The following is a 13,748-nucleotide window of genomic DNA, read 5'->3' as shown; positions in this document are numbered from 1 at the left end:
ACACAGGACTGAGGCGATTGTGTGTAGATTTTGGTGTTAACAACATTTTAAAATGGACTTTGGAGAGAAATGTGAACCTGAACCTGCAGCCGAGTCGTGTCAGAGCAGGTGATTTTCTGCAGGCTTGGGGGCGGCGGATAGAGTTATTTCCTCACACATTAGTGGAGGAGCTGACAGACCAAGGAATGTACTGCACTCAAGCTCACTAATGGTCAGTGAGTTAACACCCCCCGCCCACCATCACCCACCGCCACCCCACACCGCCTGCGCGCACACCAAGGAAGCGAAGCCGTTTATAGATCCTTCGCTCTGGTCTCCTCTCGCCAGCGTGACCACCTTCGCCAAAAAAAACAACAAAAAAAACCCACAAAGGGCAAAAACCTCTAGATTTAACCATGAGGGTTAACACGAAAACAAAACAAAAAAAATCTATATACGCCTGCAACAAGAGAAACAGGCGAGACGCTCCGAGTCTTGTTAACATGAAGACGATTACCTGCAGCAGCGTCGGGGAGCAAAACAAAAGCCTCCGAGGATATAAGTGACACTAAACGATGCTCCACTTTATGAAACTGTGAGGCGACGCTGCCTCCAGCAGCGGGGAGTGCACAGCCTGCCCGCCCCCCCCCTCACCCACCTCACCCCCCCCTCCCTCCACGTCCGCCCAGTTTTAGGAGCCGCAAAGGACCTGAAGAGACACAGAGACACAATATAGGCCCTCAGGTTCCTCTGGGTACAATTACACCACATCGCTGTCGTAACAAGTGGCTCAGGTAAAAGCGGGATGAGGGGGAGGGGTGTAGGGGCTGGGGGTGGGTTGACAACCTCTCCAGTGAAACAATTTAGCAGTCATGAGTGTGTGGCAGGACCCGATTCTGTTTGGGAAGCAGACGGATCCCCAGAGTGGGAAGATTATTGTGTCCGGGGCCGAAGAAACCAATAAATCAATCCGCTTCAACAGCCGGGTATCATGCACCTCGCCGCAGCTCAGTCAACAACAAGAGTGTCGGCGAGTGGATTCTAGATCCTCCACATACCCAGGAAGATATGTCAGAAAAACAGAGGGGAAAAAAACTTTAACTGAAATAATTCATGTCTTTAAGTGTTTCATATCTGCCCCCCTTAACACACAAAATATCTGGAGCTTAGTAGGCTCCAATGGGACTGCATGATTTTTTTTATTGTTTTTTGTTTTTGTTTTTTTTATACGGATGTAAAGGACTGTTTTATTGTCACCACGAGAGGTCTGCAAAAATGTTGTGTGCTTCTCACGAGAGGCCAATAATAAACTCACTGCACTGAGATGTACCCAAACAAGTTTGAGGATTTCATCAAAACATATTTGGACGTTAGCAGGCCCGCGCGGGACAGTCTGGAGAGTCTGGAAAAATACTGTGTGCTACTCCTGAACGGCCAACAGCGAACTCACTAAACTGAGGTTTACACTTACGTTCTGTAAGCTAATTAAAAAAAGGAAAAAAAAAAAAACATTTGTCGGCCGAGTCTAGCCCTGGTACAGTCGCACGACTCGGGCTGATTCCGTCGATCCATTAGACTTTTAATAAGCCGGCGCTATCAGAGCAGCGGCACGCTGGGATTGTTTGCGCCTCAGCGGGAGGCCACAGTAAAGCTAACGGGGGCTGGCAGCACCTGTGGCCCCGCCCTTCCAGCTGCCAGCCGCCTCCCCCTGCCCCCACACACCATCCTCCCAGGTCATGCTGAGGAAATGTCAGCCTGCAAAAAAAAAAGAAAAAAAAAACAAAAAAAACAAAAAGAGAAAAAAAACTGAGCTGAGCGCGGCGCAGCTCTGGCACCCAGCATGGCTCTGGACGTGACGCCGACCGGCGGTTGTGACACATGGAGGCAGTGACTCCACACGGCTATCTGATCTGCATTACGCCACTGTCACAAGGCTGCGGGCGCGGCGGCGTGACGAGCGCTGCGATAGGGCACCGCCTCCCATCCGGGTCCGAGCCAGCGGCGAGACTGGCGCCAACTTCTGAACACGAGCCCAGTAGATTTTGGGGAGAGGAAAAAATGATTCCCCTCCTCCTCCTAATTTCTGTTTATTCATTCATTCCCATTAATCAGAGGCTTTTTCACCCCCCCCCCCCCACCCCTCCCCTCCCCCATCCCCCCACCCACTCGCTTGATGTATTTGTTTTTAATGAACACACACAAGTAGGGTTTTAAAATACACCGGGAGCAAAACAAGCATTATTTGTCATCACACACGGCGTGTGTGAATCAACCATCAATCATCGCCATCACAATTGCCACAGTCTGCTGTCAGGACCTATTACTGCTGAATTCATTTCCCTCAATTAATTCAAAATCTAACCCCTCGGCAGCCGACGATGTATGTTTTTTTTTTCCTCCCTCTCTCCTCTCCATATCCATCCACCCACCTATTTGTCAAAATGGACTGGGTGACAGTACAGTAATGCATTCATTATAAAAATGAGAAACAATAGTGCACACATATCATTAATTAACTCAACATTTAGGGAAAAGACAAATATGCAGAGGTGCCCTTTTTTTTTTGCATGTACGCTGTGGCTGCCACTCAAATTTTAGACTCTTTGTCCAAATGTGGATAGTATACTTCCAGTCTAACAATGTATTGGTTTTTTTAATATACCATCTTGATGAAGATTGCACAACGGTAGAAAAAAAAGGAATATGAAGAGATGCGAGAAAATAATTGCTGACACACAGATTCAGCCAGTGGCTCACCACTATGGCGGACAGAGAGAAATGTTGCTGAATCCGGCGAGCGCTGGTCGCCCAGTGCTGAGTACGAAAGAGGATTAGGGCCACAAGAAGAGCAAAATATATTACAGAAAGGAGATTTTTATCTAAGTTTTCATTTCGTCAAAATTTCAAGAAAAAGTCAATCTAAAAAAAGACGAAATTTTGTGAATAAAGTTGACGCTAAAAAAAACAAAACTGATAATGATATGGATGGTGGAGTACTCCACTAGACTTGTGCGGAAAGCCGTTTTGACCTACTTCACATTGAAATTAGCTGCAAAATTTCTCGAATTTGAAACTTGAAAAAAGCTATGAGGTGGAATGTTGCTGTGTTGAAACGGGCGCCAGTGATTGTGTTTATTTCAATTGAAATGTGTGAAAAGGTTGTGCGGCGGAACTCTTTCAAATTGCAGACGGGAGGAAATCTCTGCAGAAAGAGCCGAGATTTGACTCGCTGACAGCGGGGGCGCAAACAAAAATGCCATTAGGGCGTCTGATCCTCCGTCTTATCAAAATCAGACCCCCCGCACAAACAGACGTCACATTAGCCGGACGGAGAGAAAAAGGAAACGATCGAAATCGGCGAAACCAACAAACATCGTTGGGCAACGCGATGGCGAAAGGTTATCGTAACCCGTCCAACAACTGCTTTTTGTCTCGCGCCGGAGACAAGGAGACTTTCATGCTCGCCGTGTAGTGTTTAAATTAATTAAGTGTGAACAAGATTTAACTTCGGGATATAATTTGAAAGTATAATTGCCCACAGGGATTAAAATGAACTCGGCGGGCTGAGGCGTCACCCCGCTGAGATACGCCCCTCCCTCACAATCACCCCCTCCCCCCGTCGGGAAATGTCCAGTTTTAAAGATTAATTAGCATCTATGAGGAGAAAGTCTTAATCTTAAAAGATTTTATTTTAAGTGGGTTGGGGAAATAATAGAAGTCTCTCTGCAATCAGATGCTACTACTGGACGGAAATGTTCACCGTGCAGAATCTGCAATTCCACTTCAGCCCCCTCCCCCTGCGTGAGATCCAATCGATTTAGTGGCCGTGCAGGGGAGCTCTTCACTGTGCATATTAATTACACAGGCAGGGCTCCTGCGTGCCAGGGTCGCCACAGCCGCGCTAGTTCGCTAAGTCGGGGTCGTTTAAACTTGAGGAGGGGGGCGGGGGGGGATGCAGCCCGCTGTGCACACCACAGCCTCGGCCAGGAGGCAGAGACCCACAGTGGTGGGCTGCTGGTCCAGTAATAAACACCAGTTTCTCAGCGGCACCTGCGCAGCTCCGGCTCATGTAAGCAGCTCACAGTGGGAATTGAAACCCTCTTATCCGTTTATTACAGATTAGTAGTGTTGTAGGAAAGACCGCACCAACCCAGACCAAGACGTTAGCAAGACTAGAGAGTATCGAGAGCGAGACAAGAGCAAGACTTTAAATATCAAAGAAAAATAACAACAAAACAGAAAAAAAAAAAAAAATCCAACAGCAACATCTCTTAGTAGTTCAATCATTTTCTTTGACATTTTGCTGCTTTGCCAACCATTTTTAACCATTTTCAAAAAAACAACAACTTTGCATTGTGAAATTAAAAAATAAATCAACTAGGAATAAGGGGCTGTGTCAGTCTGGGTGTCACAAACGGAGCGCAAAAAGGCAGCAGCTGGATTCTTCTCCTTTATTATCGTGTCATTGCAGTGTTGACGGAGTCTTGACTGGTCCTGATCAAAAATCCCGAGTCCACCCAGTCCAAGACCGAAACAAGGCCAAGAAAAAAATGCCTCCGAGTCCGAGACGAGACAGAGACCCTAAAAAAAGGTCTAGGTCTCGAGACCAAGACCAATCTCGAGTACTACAACATTACAGATTAGAGCAACCGCAGCGCTAAGCTACTGTGTGTTGATTTAATGGAAATCTGCGAGCACTGTCAAAATCCCCGAAACGCAGCAGCGACTCTCACTTCTCTGTTTCTTCCCCTGACCGAAAAAAAAAAAAAAAAAGTATCAGCCGGTGTGTGCTGTTCGAGCGCCAGCTGTTCAATTTACATCGTGCACGGCCGCCGTCGCCATGAGTGTTGGCTGACATGAGCTCATGTGACATTTGGGGAGGAGAGACGGGCACGAGTCGGGGCTGGTTAGCCATACGGCGGTGACTCAGCCCGGCTGATGCGCGGGACATTTCTCCACATCTCTGGAGGCGACGCCGCTCGCGCCAAACATCTGCAAATAGCTGCGCGCTCCAGAGGAGGGCCAGAGGAGAAAGGAGTCTCCTGCCATGTGCCTGAGGCGCAAACATTCTGCAAGCTCCCTGTGATTTTTTTTCCCCCCGTACTTTTGCAGAAATCACACCCTCGTGCTACCAATGAAAAGTTTTGGGTCGAGGTTCTGAGTACAAGAGTACAAAACACGGCACTTCCGCCCCCATTTTAAATTACAAATCCATTGGATTAAGATCACATTGACTTTCCATTGGTAAAAAAAGCTCCTAATTACTAGTCGTTAGCCGTTCTTAGCCGTTAGCTAGCAACAGGCTTCCTCCTGGCCTCATGATGAGCCGGGAGCTACAAACACTTCACTAAACTGAACAGACTGATGCGGCACTTATGTGCAAACTTTGCCCACTACTAAGAAAACCGCCTCTGCTGGAGCGTCTATGTTGCAGCCGTTATTGTTTACAAGTCAGAACTACAGCCCCGTCGTCGCTGCCACTGCCTTCCCTTCAATACACTGATCAGATGAAAACGATTCAAATGGGAGCTTCTTAAGATGGACCAGGGAGGATGCAGACGCAGTACCTTGTTGGATCCAATGGAGATAGACAGTAATTTGACTTATAGTAGGGATTACAATAAGTCAAATACATGTAGTCTGCCAAGACTACATGTAAATAAATTGTAGTCTGGACACAGATGAAGGGAAATAGGTCAAGATAATGGGCCACTTTTTTCACCAAATTTAGTTTGAACAAATTTTCACTCAACAACACCCCACAACACAAAAGGTCACGGTTTTTGGTAATAATATGCAGATGATTATTTCAATTTTTTTTTTTCTTTTCTTTTTTTTTTTTTACTACTGTGCAAACATAATAATATCAGTGCACGCGTTGAGCGATATTTATATGATAAAGTCGCACCTGCAGCAACTCTGGCCCCTATCATATTATTACAGCCGTTCTGTTATGGCGCTCATAACTCATCCTCATTGTCATGTACTTTTCTGTATGAAAAACAAAACAAAAACACAGCCACACACAATGCTCATGCTAATGTCTACAAGGTATTTTTTTTTTCTTTCTACCCCATTCAGTGAGAAACATGAATTAGGCCCCTACTCAGTATGTAGAAGTGAGCTCCAAATCCTGCAATGTGTCCTTTTCGGGGCAACACCTAACAAGTTTTGCCACGTTTGTGACGAGCTCAGCAGAAAAGGTGATAGTTTACCTTGATAAATTAGACGAGGCGAGATTTAATGAACAGAACACGGGGGTCACCTTTGTTTCTCGGGGTGATACAATAAAGGTGGAAGGGAGGAGAAGAAGAAGGGGAGGAGAAAAAACCCCAAACAAACAGATTTTTCTTACTGCCACATGCCTCTCCTTAATAATCAGATTTCTCATCCTCCTCGTAATAGAGGGTGCACGGAATCTCATTACCTTCTCTGGCTGAGGGGGGAGAGGAAACACTTCTTCTGCGACTTCCACGGAGCAGGACGGCGAGGCGGGGGACGTGGGGGTGGGTGGTGGGCGGGTGGGTGGGGGGGTGGGTCGGTGACTGGCTGCACAGCGCTGTGGAGACAGAGTTCTGCTTATTTGCACATACATGGCCACCCCCCCCCACCGTACAGATATGTAAATGACCCAGGCATGAACTCAAATGCTAAAGTCTACACCATTAGTTTTCCACTTCATGATCTCCACATGGGGCCGTTAGCGAGATAATGTACCATACCGTACATGGTTTACTTTTAATTAATAGGAAAAAGCTGATTTTGAAATGAATATCAAATGTAGATTAATCTGTAAGGGAAAAAAAAAAAACACTGTGTGAAAACGATGCTCTGACTTCAACTCAAAGACAGAGTGAATCAAAACAGATCTAGTTGAAGGGAGCTTTAAGGCGGGAAGATGAATTTTTAGAATCCAGTGCAAACTAAAGGGATAGTCTGGCTATTTTTAAAATCACAGAGGACACAGAGACACAATAAAAACATTGGTTAGCCACACAATGGTGTCACACAGCCAATAGCAACCTCCACTCGCACCAAAATGAAAAGTAAGGAACAAGTAAGAGATTGGATCGAGCCAATTGGTCATCCAAACATTGACCTTCTGGGTTTCCATCCTACTTTCTAAGTTTGTACGGGCACATGGAGGTGACTGGGAAGGGTCGAGGGAGAGGTCGACATGATTGTTGGATAAAAGAGATGCAGATTAATGTAAACTCTGCAGGTGCACAACGCCAGCAGGACAGTTGAGGCTGTTGTTATTGATTTTATCTACTGGTCCACTGATGCCAACAATACTCTTGGGCTGCAGGCTTGTAATTATAGGCCAACTTTTATTTTGTGCCTTAGCGGTTGTTCAAATAAACTGCAGTTATCTCGCTTGGTCTGCCCCTAAATTAAAGGCAGCTTAACTTTTGCTCAGCCCGGATGTCTCAGAGCGGCCGTAGCTCTCGGGCTAATACACATTAACCATCATCACAATCAGCTTTAAATGTGTTTTTTTTTTTCCCTAACATCAAAACCTCCCTCATTAGTGTAGGGTCTTACAGTGAGCTGGTGAAACGCGTGTTTATTTGTCGCTGACGCTGCTTGGCAACATACGAGCCGTTCTTCATCTCTCAGCAGTTTTTTTAACGCCCCCCCCCCTTACACACACACACATAAACACACACTTCTTTCCCCCCCAAACAGCCCTCAAAGCGGGAGGTGACAAAGCATTTAGCGGCTCCACTGCAGCAAGTGACACGTCGGGCTCTGACTTTGCGCGAGGCACAACAATTAATGCGCGTTAATTCTTAATTATGCTAATTTCTTTTGAAACCGACTGCGAGGTTCTAACAGGGTGGCTGGGCAAGAGAGAGAGAGAGAGAGAGAGAGAGAGAGAGAGAGAGAGAGAGAGAGAGAGAGAACACGTTGCTGCTGTTGTTGTTGCTGTTGTTCCCTCGGCTAGGGCTGCTAGCGCGTTCACATGTCCTCTGGTGTTAGTGCCTTTAATGAGGACGGAGGCTCAGGCGTGACACACTCAGGCTTCATAGAAATAATTGGCCTTTTTCACGGTGTCACAAAAGGAAACGCAATGCCGCTCATTTGCATGTTTTCTAACAAAAAAATTAATTTAATTTAATACAGAGTGTGACAGCGGTGCTGCCCCGACACAAAACTCTCAGACACATGACAAAATATGCTAAATTCTCACTGTATAGTAGTTCTGCAGGCATTCATAATATAAATCTGTATTATTTGGTGTTCAAACAGTTCATGTTTTTTGTTGAAGAAATTCATCTTAGTCTGTAATTTTCAGAGAAAGCAGAATGCATTTGTTTGTCACTTTTGTCGCCTTTCGTAAGGCAGTGCTGAGTTGTGGCCTCTCAATCAACACAATAATTCCCCCGAGAAAGACAAAGTGATCTGTCTGCTCGGCCGCCTTAATGAGATTCAGCTAAATCGAGCCGAAAAACTTTCTCCCTTTGTTTGTGTTTGCGCACATCGCACTTCTCCCCTTTTGCTGTAAACAATTTTGATTATCCGAGTTTCAGCGACACAAATGAGGAGCCGAGCGTGTTGCACAATTCCCTGACCAGAAAAGCTGCAAAACGTGCACTTTGGATTTTATAGTTTCATAAAATGCCTCTTATTCTCTCTGGAGTTTAAGGTATTCAAGGGTTGGTGGAAAAAAAAAAAAAAAAAAAGTCACGTTAGGCGATGTTAAAAGACAATGGCAGTTGGAATATTTCACCTGACACGAGCCGCGGCAGTCGCGCGGCACCGCCAGCCACAACTGGGCCATTAAATATATGTAAATGAAGAGAAACACAAGAGAGCCGGGCGTAATGGCACGCACGAGGGAGAGATGGATCCTGGGTAGTGATTAATTTATTTGATGATGCCTCTGGTGAGGAATTTTAGGTCACAAATGAAGTGACAGGATGACAAATTACCATTTTAGGGGATTTACTGCGATTCATTAATGAACAATTGAAACGTAGTTTACAGCAGCGCCCAAGAAGGAATAAATAAAGATCTCAACAGCCCCGACCCGAAGAAGAAGAAGAAGAAGAAGAAGAAGAAGGAGAAGAAGGAGAAGAAGAAGAAGGAGAAGAAGAAGAAGAAGAAGAAGAAGAAGAAGAAGAAGAAGAAGAAGAAGAAGAAGAAGAAGAAGGGTTTCGCTTCACGTAGGAGGCTTGCATACAGTGTTTTATGTGCTCTTGCCGGGTCTTAACATGGCTAAAAAGTCTAAGTATTAAGTCAAAAAAACAAAACAAATGCACTACCATTCAAAAGGGTCAGTGACTCATTTCTGCATTCAAGAGCATTGTAAGCAGTTTTAAGAAACAATGCTCTGGAATGCTCAGCTATCATTAGGAGTACTCAAAAAGACCAAAATGTGCTTAACAAGAACAAGTATGGGAACACATTAGTGCTGTCATGACAGTCATTTCCAACGTGTAATTAAAAGTGATTGAGAGAAGTCCAAGTGTGCGAAATTCTGTGCGAACACAACAGAAGCAAAAAGTAAAATCTTGCGGGATGAGCTTTTACGATAATTACGGCTTGTGCGCTTCACACCATTCATTGGAAATACCTGGAGAGCGCAATTGTACTTTGTCGAAATTTTAGAAATATCGCTTTTATTTTTGCGAAACACTGCAATAGAAAACGCAGCCAGTGACCCCAAACTTTTTAACAGCGGCGCATGTCAACAAATTATTTACAAGTTATTTATCAGCGCTGATCTGCAAGCGGGCACACGGAGAACTGTGCGTCTCGGTGCCTGATTTATGGCGCCCTCGGCGTCACGGCGCGCGCTAGAAATAATTCCACTGGGGATCAACACCTATGAATGATGCTTCATAATTTCAAACACATGTCTAATTGACTGCGGGATTACGCGGCGTGATGTAAAGCCTGCCACCCTCCTCGCGGCGCAGGGATGTATGGATTGCTTTTGGCACCCTTTAAACGATTCGGCTGCCGTCGCTGACAACATAAATCAATTCATTAATTAAAATTAAGTTCATGTGTATCATGGTTTGTTTAAGTGTTAAAGGAGACAGATGCTCTTTCAGGAGTCGCTGTCGAGCCTGTCTGTCCCGCTCACTTTGCTGCCTTTAAATGGCTTTTAAAAAGCCAGTGGTAGGAGAGGGAGCCGAGGTGACAGCGGGAATCTTCGCCAGCGTGTATTAATTCGACAGATCCCTTGATTCCCCTCCTGGGCCCCGTCCGACCCAGCCGATGCTTCAGCGACTTGATGGCGCGTCACAGTAGGTGTGACAAATATCTTTGGTTCGGGAGCGCAAGTGCTGTGTTTGGTCGGCCGATGACACCGCTGTCGCCGCTGCCGCCGCCGCTGCCGCGTCTGAGGAAGCGCTCGTAATTGCACTTTTCCAAAAGGGAAGCGGCGTCCCCTATTTGGTGTGTGTGTGTGTGTGTGTGTGTGTGTGTAATAGAGAGAGGGAGAGAGGGAGGGAGAGAGAGAAGGATAAAGCCTTTTGTCTTTTTGTCTGATAGCATCACGTTGGATGTTGAGCTGGGGAGCTGAGACCCATTTAGAGAGCCAAGTTGATGTAGAAGGAAAATATGTTCATACATGTTAGACCACTTTTTTATGAGTAAATGGCAATAAACAAACTAGGAAAAAGAAAAATATGTTGTTGTTTTTTTTTGTCTCACTAAAACTGAGCTATGTCAATGCACACAGGTGCCACCATTAGTTTACAGCTTCTGTTGTCACCAAACTTCAAACTGTTAAATCCTCAACACTAAACAAAACAAAATGTAAAAAAAACATTTCAAAGTAAAAAGAAACCAAAACATCAGCATCTGCACAGCACAGAGGTGGAAGACGTCACTCAGCCCTCCCCCCCTCCCCCCTTGTGCTGGTGCAGCTGCCACAGATCAGATCAGAACAGCGAGTTTGCTCATAAGTTTCTTACAGATTAATTACATGAATGATTAATTTGCGAAGGGGAAAAAAGCAACATGGGCGCTGGCTGCTGCGCAACAGTCTATCACAACTCAGTGGAGCAGACAACCTATTTTTTTTCTCACCACACACTAGCAAGCGAACGCTGCGTCGGAGGGAAATGCGTTGAAATTGGATGCTGAAATTGAAAAGTCTGCGTTTGAAGAGGCAGCAGAACAATGAGACCTTCCGGCTGCCGGCTCCCCGCAAAACACAATTTATTGTCTTTAAGCGGAAATTAGTCAAGACGTTCGTTGGAGTTGAAAACACCGGGCTTTTCTTTCTCTAAAACGTCTGGTCCAAATTATTTGCTGTTGAGAGTCGAGATCCATCCAATTCTTAATATTTCAATTAGAAGTGGCTCCATTTCAGATAAAAACTCAAGCATAAATCTCAAAGAACTCTCAAACGTGGTGGACAGAGGCAAAAAACAAATTAAAGAAAAAGAATGAAAGGTAAACAGAAAGACAGTTGGCTAAATGTACTGTAGCACAGATATGAATCCGCATTGTTATTGTTCCTGGGCGGTAACAGTCTACCTCTGCATAACCTCTGACCAAACCTCTTTGATGTCACGACTGAACGCATGAGCGGGCGAGTTAATGTTCACACTCTGCATTGGATACACACTGCATGTACCATGAAAGTGACTATGAGCTTCTTTCCAGATTGTGCCCAATTTCATGCCGCAATAAACACACAGAATCAGTTGATCACAGCGATTTAGCCTAAACCGAGCTTCCCTGAGCGTCGTCAACAACAGCGGCGGAGGGCTGCAGGGGCGACTCCTCGGACCCACAAACACCTTCAGACTCATGGCTGCTTTTTTAATTTTGTTAAAAATGTTCTGGTTCCCAAGTCAACAAGGGGACGTTTCGGTAAGTCCGGATAAAATTTCACCGATACAACGTAAAGAACCAAGACGTGCGACGCATTAAATGTTGAACTCATGTCACCGACATTTCCAGTCACATTTTCTTGAACCACCGCGGCGTTCAATTATTATCCTGTTAAAGAAAACACGTATCAGCCTCCCACTCGTTTCCCATAGCGACCACTGGCCCTCAAGACTTGTCTGACTTGTTTGCAACACAGCTTATTATCTGCAGCCATCTAAATACAGCAATCAGGGCAATGCTCAAGTCTTGAGTTAGCTTTCTGTTTGTGCTAGGGAGTTCTCTCATATAGCCTTGCAAATCCATATAAGTCTGCCAATGTGTAAAATATTGCTTTATGTTTTGTCATTATCTCAGTCTCTCGTCTATCCAAACTGCACCCTTCTCTTTGTTCCTTCTGCAAAGACTCGCAGATAAATCCCCCCTTTATGATGTCAACACTACCTTCCCGACACACCCTCAGCCAGGTGCTTGTTTGGGCATTTAATCAGGAAGATCCATTGGAATAAAAGGAAGACAGATACCCGCCTCTATCCCCCTCCCACCCAAAAAAAAAAATCGGACTATGATTAGACCTTTCAAAATAATATTTTACACCGAACTTATCTGCGAATGTTCCAGTATTTCAATAAAACCACTGAAGAACCTGGTACTCCCTGTTCTTGCAAAGCTCTAACCCTTTCACCCACCCCACCCCTACTCCCCCACCCCCCACCCCCGTCTCCGTGGCCACAATAATAAGCCCAGAACACAAGCGATGTGTGCGCCTATACCGGTTTGATTAACCTCTGCTCCGAGGCTGACGCTCCGTACAATATCATTGCCTATTGACCTGCGAGCGCCCGGAGGTTGGGCCTGCTAGCATAAAGGTCTGGAGTTGTGGGACCCTGGCGGTGGTAACAGAACCCCCCCGACTCACCCACCTCCTCCACTCCTCTCCCCCACCCCCCTGCCTAATTGTCTGTTCTTTGTACGGCTGAAGTTATTGGCAGCTGCCACTGCCTCGGCCGTCCCGGCCGCCCTGCGAAAGCAAACGGACGGGGGCGCCCGCTAATTGCGATGGCCTTTTCATCATCTCAAATCAAACGCTTTCATACGAGCGGAGGGGGGGGGGGTGCGGTGGAGAGAAGAGGCAGCATCCTCTCAGGCCATTAGCAGGTAGTAGAGACCCGGCAAGCCGCCGATGCTGGACAGGCGCCATTAACGCGAAAGCCGGCACTTTCCGCCAGGAGCGCAACTCGGCTCCGCCGCTACCTGTTTAGCAGCGCCGCCCCGCTGACCTCCTCTCCCTCCGCACCTGAATGCCATAACCTGATTTTAAGGAGCCGGGTCGGCAGGAGAGCGGATATCGGCTCGGATGGCGGCTCTAAGTGAGGGGAGGTGGTGGTGGGGGGCCGGGGTTGAACAGCGCAGGATTGTGAGGGAGGGCAACTGGTCCTCCTGACAAGAGATCAATACTGTCCTCAGAGTGGCTGGAGTCAAGCTGCTGGGTCTGACAGGGGGCTGTGTGGCGTAATTGGATCAGGGGGGGTGCGCAGCGAGTCGCCTGCCTGCCCCCCTCCCAGACCGCCCCCTCCCCCACCACCACCACACTACTGTCACAGCTGTCACATGTCATCCCCCTGCACTGCTCTCACCCCAGGAGGCTGGCGCTCCTCTTCCTCTCTCCCAGCCCCCCTCCCCCCCACCCCCACCTCGCACCCATGCAAATGTCCACTTAGGAGATTAATGCCGCCGATATTAGGGCCCATTCTTCATGCCTTTATGCAAAAGAAAAGTCTATGTCATCAGAGGATTTCATGGAAATAAAGTCGCCATTTATTCCAAAGGCGGAAAGAGGAGGGAAAACCGGCGGCCGGTGGAAAAAGTGAAAATGGTTTGGTTCGGCTTATTAAAAGGCGGCAAGACAATAA

This window comes from Nelusetta ayraudi, unplaced genomic scaffold, assembly GCF_046127955.1.
Source record: "Nelusetta ayraudi isolate G7.1 ecotype Tasmania unplaced genomic scaffold, CSIRO-AGI_Nayr_v1 ptg000060l, whole genome shotgun sequence".
Taxonomy (NCBI): domain Eukaryota; kingdom Metazoa; phylum Chordata; class Actinopteri; order Tetraodontiformes; family Monacanthidae; genus Nelusetta; species Nelusetta ayraudi.
Note: the sequence above shows the minus strand (reverse complement) of the source record.